The sequence below is a fragment of the Temnothorax americanus genome, unplaced genomic scaffold (genome assembly GCF_048541705.1).
Source record: "Temnothorax americanus isolate GAGA-0224 unplaced genomic scaffold, ASM4854170v1 Scaffold76, whole genome shotgun sequence".
Taxonomy (NCBI): domain Eukaryota; kingdom Metazoa; phylum Arthropoda; class Insecta; order Hymenoptera; family Formicidae; genus Temnothorax; species Temnothorax americanus.
Genome location: NW_027509799.1, coordinates 313,727 through 324,287, shown reverse-complemented (window position 1 = coordinate 324,287; position 10,561 = coordinate 313,727). Strand labels below are relative to the sequence as shown.

The window sequence follows — 10,561 nt, the reverse complement described above, 5'->3', positions numbered from 1 at the left end:
CTTTTAAAATCCTCACGTCGATTTTCCTCAGTAGTTTACCTTGACGTTTTTGGCCTGACGCATTTTGAACGGAAACACACGTTGATTGACGTGATTCGCGTTCGGTGAAGCTTGCAGGGATGATGTATTTTTCGCTTCTGATGAAATATTTCTTTCGTCGTCATCGGGAGACAATGTTCTTCTCGTAGCATGGCGTCGATTGTAACAGGGCACTTTCTTTCCAAGGAGTCAACGAAAGAAAATTCATCGTGGCGTGATAATATTGAACGCGAAAGCGTTTATAAACCAGTTGCACACTTGAAGGAGTGACAAGCGCATTTGTACAAACATAAAGCCTCTTTCTCGATTTCACTCGGATAGACATTGAATTTATGATTCTAAAGCCACTCTTTTAAAATCATCACGGCTTTCCTCGGCAGTTTACTTCGACGTTTTCGGCCTGACGCATTTTGAACGGCATCTTGAACGGCATTTTGAACGCATTTGGAATTATATTATATCTTATTATATATTATGTAATAACATATATCCAAGTGGAACAAGTTAATCACAGAAACGTTAAGGTGACATTAAAATGATGAATTTTATGTCATCATATGGTCAACGTCAAGAATCAGTTTGAAATGACTGACTTGCGATATCTTGTTTTACGAGGTAACAGTATATATTGTTACAAATTGCATGATCAGTCATAATTTTCTTCAGTTCTCATAACATATTTCAAGTATATTCTTAAATAGAACAACAAAAAGATGAAATAAAAGTCAAAGAGAAGTAGTGATTAGTCAAGATTAGATGCTCCTAATGGGCCATTTTGACGTCACAATGACGCGTAAAAAATGATTACAGAGTGATGTCATTTTGATATTTTCATGACTGATTTGTTCTACTTGGGAAAATAATTAAAGTGAGTGCGATAGTCTAATTATATGTTATTAGCAAAACCACTCAATGAGATTTAGACATTTAGAGCGTATCTTTACATTTTGTAGCGCGTCTAATTGATCTACGACTAGCGGCAAAGGATAACGATCCTTAATATAATTTGTTTTTACTTTGCACCAATCGTCGTCTTAACTCACGTTAGCTTACACTCGTCCACTGCTCATTAATACTAAAACTACCAATGGGACCAAAATGACTTCTTTTACTTTTTTTATAATTATTGCTCATTTTTAAAACATTACAGTTTTTGAAATTTCTCTGACTTTTAATAAAATATGCATATAATTAATTTTATAATTGTTTTCTGTTTTGTTTTCTCCTTTTGTCTTGTTTTTTCCTTTTTCTCTTTCTTTTTATTTTGATACCTTTAGTAGAAATAAGTATAAATTAATCTTCGATAGTTCTAGTATTAAATCCCGTCTAAGCCCTTAAAAGTTGTAGGATCAATAGTGTAATATTTATTATATATAAAAATGTTAGAAGTACAAAATAGATTGCTCGCTCATACAAGATGAACTGAACTTGCGCGACTCTCGGGACAGACTGCTTCGATTCACTCGCTTATTCGGAAAAAGTCCTTAGACCTTATATGTAGATATGGACTGACATTTGCTTGTAGTGTTAGAAATTAGACATAACGTACGAAAAAGGTAGAGAGAGAAATATTCTCTTACAAGGTGTGCTATGTATTGCCAGTTCATATCTATATGGTCTATGAAAAAAATTGACAATCGCTATCCGCCTAATGTCCACTTTTACCAATGTAGATTAACTTTAATCGCAGTTCAACTTGCTTTTTATCTTTTTCTAGTTCTTAAAATTAGAGAAAGATAATAAGTAAGTTAAACCAAGATCAAAGTTAATCTGCATTGGTAAAAATGGACATAATTAGAAACTGAACGTCTTTTATAGCCGCGCAGGATGTAGTTCTTTTGTTCGAGTCGGAGCGATAACATCTCAGATCTTACAATACTTTCATCTCATTAGCCTAATAAGTTTACATCGATCATTTGATATGCGTATCAATACTATATTCGTACTATAAATTACGCACTTAGGTGTAGTGCTGTAAACGATTTACTAAGTTGATACGATACGTCTTCTTCAAGTGTATGTATGTCAGGGATATTTGTAACGCTGTAAACTGTAATGTTTCAAATAATAATTAACATTACTATTATATTAACTGTCTCGTTCTCGATTATAAAGAATTAACAATGTAGTACTGCTCGTCAGTGCTTAATATTACAACATTTTAGAGTGTAATTCAAATTTAGGCGCCATTCCTTCTTGACATCAAGTCACTCAAATCTCGTCTCACAATCAGTCAAAGACTGCAGAATGGAAATCTGATGGTAAGTTAAATAGACAATACACATTTACAGACCAGCCTGAGGTGATTGCCAAGGAGAACACCAACAGAGATGAAATCAAAAAATTGCTGGGAATGGATTCTAACAAAGCTAAACATTTAAAGATTAACTTTCATAAGGAACTAAAAGTCACATGGACAAAATGGATGAGAGGTCTTCCAGAGAAGAAAAAAACCATATTTTAGAAATTTATTCACGGAAAAAAGATTCTTATACAAAAACTCCAAATGTAAACACAGATATTATATCAATCGTAACAGATAATGCTATATAAGAAGACAGCAGACACCCAAAATTGCAATCTTAGCCTTGGGCGCTGCAATATCAAATAGTTAGAAGACATTATAGATCAGGAAAAATTTTCTAACCACTTGTGCCATGTAAAACAACTCTTGTCAGAGATTTTCCACCAACATTCAGTTGCGAGAAAATCCTTCATCACTCCCCTGTTAAACAAATCGTTCAAACACTGAATACAACAATCTCAGATGAATGGTTATATTCAGAATATTCTCCGTTTTTGTTATATTATGCATGTTTTTACTTTTTAATAATATTTTGTATTTGTAATATAAACTAGTATCGTCAATCATTTTTAGTCGACAATGGAAACGCCTCGCGGCGAACAGAAGGCAGATATGCAAAAGCTGTTGCGAAATCCTGAACCTATTAATAATGAAAATTCTTCAGATGAAGAATTATGCGAGTCGGAAGAAAAAACATATGAAAACCGCTTTAAATGGTCCGTTACACCTCCGGAACAAGATAAAACAGAAACAGATGAAGTACCAGATTATGAACAGTGTTGGGCGATGCGAGGGATAAAAATACTCCAATAGATGTATGATCTCTCCTTTTTACTGACGAAATGCTAAGTAAAATTGTCAAATATACTAACCCTGAGATTGCACGAAAACGAAAAAATGGTGCAAAATCAGATTTATTTGATTTGCCTGATATTATTCTCGAGGAATTAAAAGGCGTTATATTATATTGTCAAAAGTATTATTCGCCGGGTAATGTAACAATAGGTGAGCAGTTTCTGAGTTTTCCCGATGAATCGTCGGTTTTCTTCTCTCCTCGTCATCCTTTTTATTATTGTATAGTAATAAAGGAACAAAAACCGGAGAATTCAAAATTATTACAATGAATGACTCAATAACAAGTTATATGGTAAATGCTATACCTAGATGTAAAAAGACGATATATAGAAACTCATGTTTATAAATTATCAGAACCGATTCGTTACAATCGCAGAAATATTACTTGTGATAATCAGTTCATCTCTGTGCCTCTAATGCAAAACATGAAAAAGGACTTTCCACATTTACAATTAGTATGGTCCCTAAGAGGGGTAAATATGCTAAACTTTACTGCGTCTAATAAGTCATATTTTCTTTATAAGAATAATATGACATTACTTTTATATTCGAAACAAAATAAAAGAGTTTTAGTATTGTCTTCTTTACATAAACGAGAAAACATAGTTGCTGATGGAGAAGAACCAACCATCATAAAGATTTATAATTAGACTAAAAAAGGCACTGATGTGCACTGATACATTTAACCAAAAATGTTGGGAATACCGCACAAAGATGTACTGATTGGACGATGAAATTTTTTTATACTATGTTAAACCAAAGCGTTATTAACAGTTACATTTTATATAACTTAAGCGAAACTAACAGACAAATGTCAGAAAAAAAGGTTTTTAAAACATTACCTAAAAGTTTATGTAGAAAAAAAGCTTGTCAGGTAAAATCAACCCTAAATATTTGTTTCAATAACTTGTCTGCAAAATATATTAATACAGCATGAATAAATAAATAGATGATGTATTTCTGTCTAACAAGGGAACCTCGAAAATTCTTTTTACGATTTAAATGACTTTCCACACATGTAGGAAAGGGGGGGGTAAAATATAAATTTAGAAACTTTTCGTTGCCAAAAACAGTTCTAAGGAAACTTCATATGTAAAGCGACTTTTATATATCTCGAAAAAATATTTGTAAATACGTCCAATTCCCGAAGGTTTCGATACCGTGCGTTGGTTAGAAAAGACGCGTTTCGTGAAATTCATGCGTATGCGTTACGTTCGACCGGGCCGGGGGATTACTTTAAAGTTACTTTAGGGTTATCTATTAATTCGGCGGAATTAACGCACGGTCCGGTAGGCCGACTATCGTTTCGTCCGGTACGTGACGTTTTATTTAAAAGAGAAGAAGAAATTCACATGTTTCTCTGCAATCTTCAAACGGTTATTTTGAATACTTTCTTTGGCGTAGTCAGTATGTCACATTTAGTAAGACATTCTCCGTGATATAGTGCGGATATAATAGCAGCTGGACAACTTATACATATAACATATCGTAATTCGATTATGGAGCACTGTATAGGCCTTTACGTTTCGGTAGAATAAAGTGCAATGTCAATCAGTGTCAAGAAATTTCTACAAACAAATTATTTTTAGAAGCCCACTTATTCCATACACATAACATATATATTTACCACGAAAGGCAACTTTTATATGGGGAGACGAATCCAGCATGCCAGACCGATATTTCTCACACAAATGCAAGTACATTGGAAAGTGCACAATTTGTTCATTAGTGTACCGTATATATAGAAAGACTAATTTTCTGGAGCATCTGGAACGACATCGAGAAGTAATAGATGCAATACAAAGAGAAATATAACAAGTAGTTGGGTATCGAAACATTTAACAGTCAACCAGAGAGATCGTAAAACAACTTGCAAACATTGTCAGTTTTCTACTAAAGCAGACAATGGAATAAATTTCTTTAAAAGTCATATGGATAACTGCTATCGCAAACTGCTATCAGAATTAAATGCAACGATACAACAACCTGTAGCTGAAGAAAATTATTCATCTAATCTACAAGTTCCTATCATGATAATAGACATAAGCAACTTCTGGAAATCAACGAGATCAGCAGAGATCCGCACCGAGTACTTCTACATCAATGAGTGACGACAATTTTCACGAGATTATGCAACATTGAAGTGAAACAGAAACATTCAAATAGATGAAACTGCTTGAACAAAAAACGGGAATAGCAGACTTTAATTTTGAACTGGAAGATAAAGATTTTGAAATGTATAACCCAGATTTTGAAAGTGAAACAGATTTATCGGACCTGCTAAAATCGTCTGAATCAAAAGATGTTTTATCGCAAATATAAGATCTGCACCGAATACTTCTACATCAATGAGTGACGACCATTTTCATGGGATTATGCAACATTGAAGTGAAACAGAAACATTCGAACAGATAAAACTGCCTCAACAAGAATTGCTCGAATGTGCACCAGTTCAGGAATTTCTTCGAAAAAGAATAGACGTCATAGATTTCTAAAAATCGGTTATAAAACGTTTCGGAAAAACACTTATAAAATATTTCTGAAATAACGTGTATGTGCTACCTAGATCAAGTTCTTGAAGGCAATGCGATATTGACAAACGCCGACGTGTGACGAAGTAGTCAGTAAACATTTTCTTTTAATTTTAGTATACATATATATTTCAGTTTGTAATTAATATCAAGTAATTAGGTTTTAGATACCTACGGACTTTCAATATTTAACGTCAAAGACCATTCTACTGGAAAATATATATGTAACTAGAAATATTGAAAATCCTAATGATAACTTTGGCAGTAAATATACCATTAAGCTACCAAATGTGAATACGTAAGTATAGAATATGTTTGACAAATACATAGATTTTCGAAATTATTGATACAAATATTATATATATATATATATATATATATTGTTACGTCCTGCAGACTCCATCCCTTTTTCGCGGGAATCCTTATGCGCCTAAGATAGCCCTAAGATTAGAATAAACAAGCCGAGTACGGACGGTTATCGATCGGGGTGAGGTTAGATCTCGCATTCCTTTTTTTTATGATCAAACTACTTATTTGCTTGGGCAACTAAAAGCAACCTCTCAGATGATAAATTACTAACAGACGGGGGATATGGTGACCAGATTCTCTTCAACCTCGTCTGGGCCATAACTATAAATCCGGCGACACAACGCGCAGAAAGGAGGCTTAACTTCAGACGAGGGATGTTGGGGATCTGTATTATATCGCGCGACTCACTCAAAACTGGCCGTGCGATGTTCCGACAAGCAGAAACGAAACCTAATACGTGGTTTTAGAAATCTTAAGAGCACGTGGCGGAAGTTTCTGTTTGCAATAAAACTGCACTTAAAATTGAGAAGTATGGATCGTCTGTCAACATAGAAACAGGGTCGCGAGATAAGTAAGGAACCCTAATAAAAGAGAAATCGGCGATAGCCGAAAAACAAATGCGTCACTGGAAAGAACCGATGGGTTACACCCCCAATAAGACAGTAGGGCCTTAAGAGGGGGCTCAGCAATGGAAAACCGGAAAAATCGATAACCGTCTCTAGCTTTCTAGGATAGGCGTAAACTCAAATCTACCTCTTGGGCAAGAAACATCTCGCCCAATAAGAATTCCCTTAAATAATAATTAGAAACATCCCGCCAACCAGAAATCCTTTAAACGAAAACCAGACACATCCCACACAAAATCCACCCCTTCCATCTTTCGAACCTTCCTATTTAAATCGTGACGTCGCAGGACTCGCTCTCAGAGAAATTTTCTCAGTTTTCCAAATTTCAGTCTGCATTGCTCGGTATTATAATCGGAATCTTATTCGTTTCGAGTCTCGACTCCACGTTTAGAGTCAGTGCAACAGATCCAACAAACCATCAGTCGCCCCCGACTCACCCACCGACGAGTCCAACGTCCATTTGGGAGAGAATCAACAACCACCAAAAATTCATCAAGTAGTAAGTCCCGTAATTCTCTTGACCCTTTCCTTTTCCGCGTTATTGCCCCCATTCTTAAACGGTCTATCGATTGTCGGATCCCCAAAAGCTTATTATTTAAGGGTCGGTCAGTGTAGGCATCAGATTCCCAGCGGTCGTTGGCGTTGTCGTAAGCCTGACTTGGCTCCCGGCGTCTTCGTCGCTGTCGCGGACTTAGCCTGTCCACTGACCTCCCCCCCTCGAGCTCGTGACGATTTCCTTTGTTCGCTTCCGACCGGGTCCAAGAGAGATCGACTAAATAAATAAATAATTTTAATGGACCCGAAAGTCCTACCTAATTTGATATTGACAACTTAGAGGATAGTAATAGTAGTGATAGTGAAATTCAAGAGGAGAGGTCCGCTGCTCCCCCGCGTCAGCCACCCGCGCCCCGGCTCCCAACAGCTCAGGTGGGCACGCCACCCGGGATCTCACGCGGGCGAGCGCTGAGGAACGCTCTCGGCCTCCCGGCTCTCGGACGCGGGCGGGCGCAATCTTACGCCGATTCCCTCGCGCAGGGTCGCGCGTATCGTCCAACACCTGAGGACGAGAGATTGGCGGACGAGCTGGTGTTCGACTTGGTTCGAATTGTACACATCGCGGGTTCTCCTCCTCCTCCCGTCAGCCGCCCTGGCCGCCAAAATCCACGGGAGGCACTATCGGCAGCATTCAGACGGATGTCGGTGGGCCGCGGCCATGTAGCTCTCCCTCGTCGAGATTAAAGTATTTTTCTTTCCTTTTTTTTTTTACCTAAAAAATTGAAAATGTAAGAGCGAGAGAGAGACCGCGCGCGAAGAAGAGATAACGCAAACGGGAGGATGGGAGCGAGAGAGACAGCGGCTCTTCCTAGAAAAAAACATGAAGAGGACTCCGCAACGGTTAAATCGTCATCGGTGAGATCATTGCGGAGTCAAGTGTCTAACTCGCTGTTTTATTTATATTCACCGATAAAATTCCAGCAGCCGAACGGCGCTTTTGTAATACCCCCGCGCCAATAAAGTGACGACACCCCCCCACCTCGGCGGTACCCCTTGTCAATACGATATGTTTATTAATATTTAATAAACATGTCCCGACACGCTCGCCGACCCCTCCCACTCCCCCTTACCAACGAGTCGTCCCCCCCCCGCTCCCTCTCACCAACGAGTCGCCCCCCCGCTCCCCCTCGCCATCGAGTCCTCCCCCCCGCCCCGCTCCCCCCTCGGAGCTCTCGGGGTAGATCTGTCACTGTTTTATGTGACAGATTATGTGACACAAAACCTAAAATTTATTAAATAAAGGAAGACGCTACAAATTTTCGCAAATTTGTCGCAGTGATGCATTGTAACAGTTGCAAATGAAGCAAATAAAAACGGATGGAACACCAAAATAAAAAACCAAGGTAAAAGTGTATAGTACAAATTTGAGGTATTAAAAATATTACATATTTTGTATTCTCATACGTAATATATTACAGATCACGAAGAAAACTGCAAAAATTTAAAAAAATAAAATGTGAGCAAAATGAATTAAAGAAGTATCTCAAAAACAAAAAATACTTATGTACAAAAAATAACAGTAATGAAGATACGGATCTCTCTAATCTATCCTCATCCGAGCCCAGTACATCGTACAGTACGCATAGTATGTCTGACACCGATCCAGAAGTGGAGGCGTCTAAAAATCAAGTATCTGGCACAATAAAATATATTTCTGACAATAATCATTACATGTCACCAGTAATTTGATCAAGCTTCATTACCATTGTTACGTCCTGTGGACTTCGCGATTTCATTCTTTCATAAAAGCCTTTCGTAAGATGTTTTTCCTACAGAGTTATTTTTGGGATGACAAAAACCGAATAATATTTGTCGATCGGCGGGCAGGTTACTGATATAATGAAACACCATTCTTTCCCGCAGCGAAATCAAACAATAAATATATTAATTGTGAAACCTTATCAAATTTATCATTGCTATTCTGTGCGGGTCAATATCATCGCATCGCATTACTGAACCAACGGTCCAGAAGAATCTTCGATTCAGCCTCACCGGCGCGATTTTGGTTTAGGATATCTTACCAAAAGCTGTTTCTTAAAACGAAATAGTTTCTACCATTCTGACATTATGTCTACCGTAGCAAAGAAGGGTACCAAGTACCAGAGAAAGGTTGAAGATCAACCTGAGCTCTCCGAAATTGCTGAGAAACCTGGCGTTTCCAGAGCGAAACGCTCCAGTCCGGCAGTCCGCCGCCGTTCACACCTGCGCGAAGAAAAGTTCCGTGATCAACGCAGTACGGAACATACAGCCAATGAACATAAGAAAATATACGAAAAATTGATGTTTAGCTACCGCATGCAGGAAGAGGCAATGAAATCACTCCAAGTTGTAACGCTGCCGCGGACAGTAGTTGTGCCGGTGTCAACGCGCGCCGCTGGCTTTATGACACAATTTCTCTTCTGAGGCATTACATCCCGTGATCACCGTCAGCTTTAATAGTGGGTTCCGAATATCTATCACTCCTTTTCTTTTCTACATATTATATATGCGTATATAAAATAACAGGCATACATGGTTTCAAAAAAACACATTGACGGGCACACTTGAAATCTAACGTAAATTTATTCGAGTTGTTAGTCTGCATGTCTAGCAATCATATAGGTTTACCTAGGTTCTCTCAAGTTGTTGTCACTTGTAATTGTGTTCCAAAGCATTATTGCTATCAAAACAAATCGACTTCAACATCAGAAAAACCCACTCTGTGGTTAAGAACCATAGATTTGATACCTGAACCCAGACCAAAGTTTAGGGAAGTGTGTGAATTGAAGGATTTTTCTCAGCAGGTTGCAGAAGAGGATTTAGGACTACCTACGCCATCTCATCGTGTCAAAAAAGTTGCTCTCTAGGCACCTGGTACTAGTTTGGAAAGGATAATTCTGAGGCAAGACCCTGAGTTGGAAAGGATTTTCCGAACTTACATCAGATCTCCAACCTCAGTCAAGGTCACTAGACCAGCCATCAAATTCAATTTCCCTGGAGACTTAAACAACTAAAATGGATTTAGATCAGATCAGACTGGCTGTGTCTGGCCTGACCAGGGATCCTGCTTTTGTGGCACAATTGACTTCCATTGTCTTTGCTAAAAGTCTTAGTGCTGATCATGCTTCCATGATACTTGATCTCTTAGATCCTGTGAAATGGAAAACAGAGCTTGGTTTTGTCAAAAGCCTGACAGAAGTGGTGAAATATGAGGAATTTGATCCTGCTGAAATAACAGCCTTATTGCTTAAGCGATGAGATGCAACCGCCGAGGAAATCAGACTAGACGAAAATCAGTTGGAATCTGTTGCCGCAAGAATAAGACTTGACGGTGAAGATACAGACTTTACCTTTGATAACAA

The 10,561-nt window shown here is 38.0% G+C and overlaps 1 pseudogene; it reads left to right on the top strand.

Moving 5' to 3' along the window:
* Window positions 1-3,865: 3,865 nt before the first annotated feature.
* On the top strand, window positions 3,866-10,218 carry LOC143906793 (uncharacterized; annotated as a pseudogene).
* Window positions 10,219-10,561: the final 343 nt, after the last annotated feature.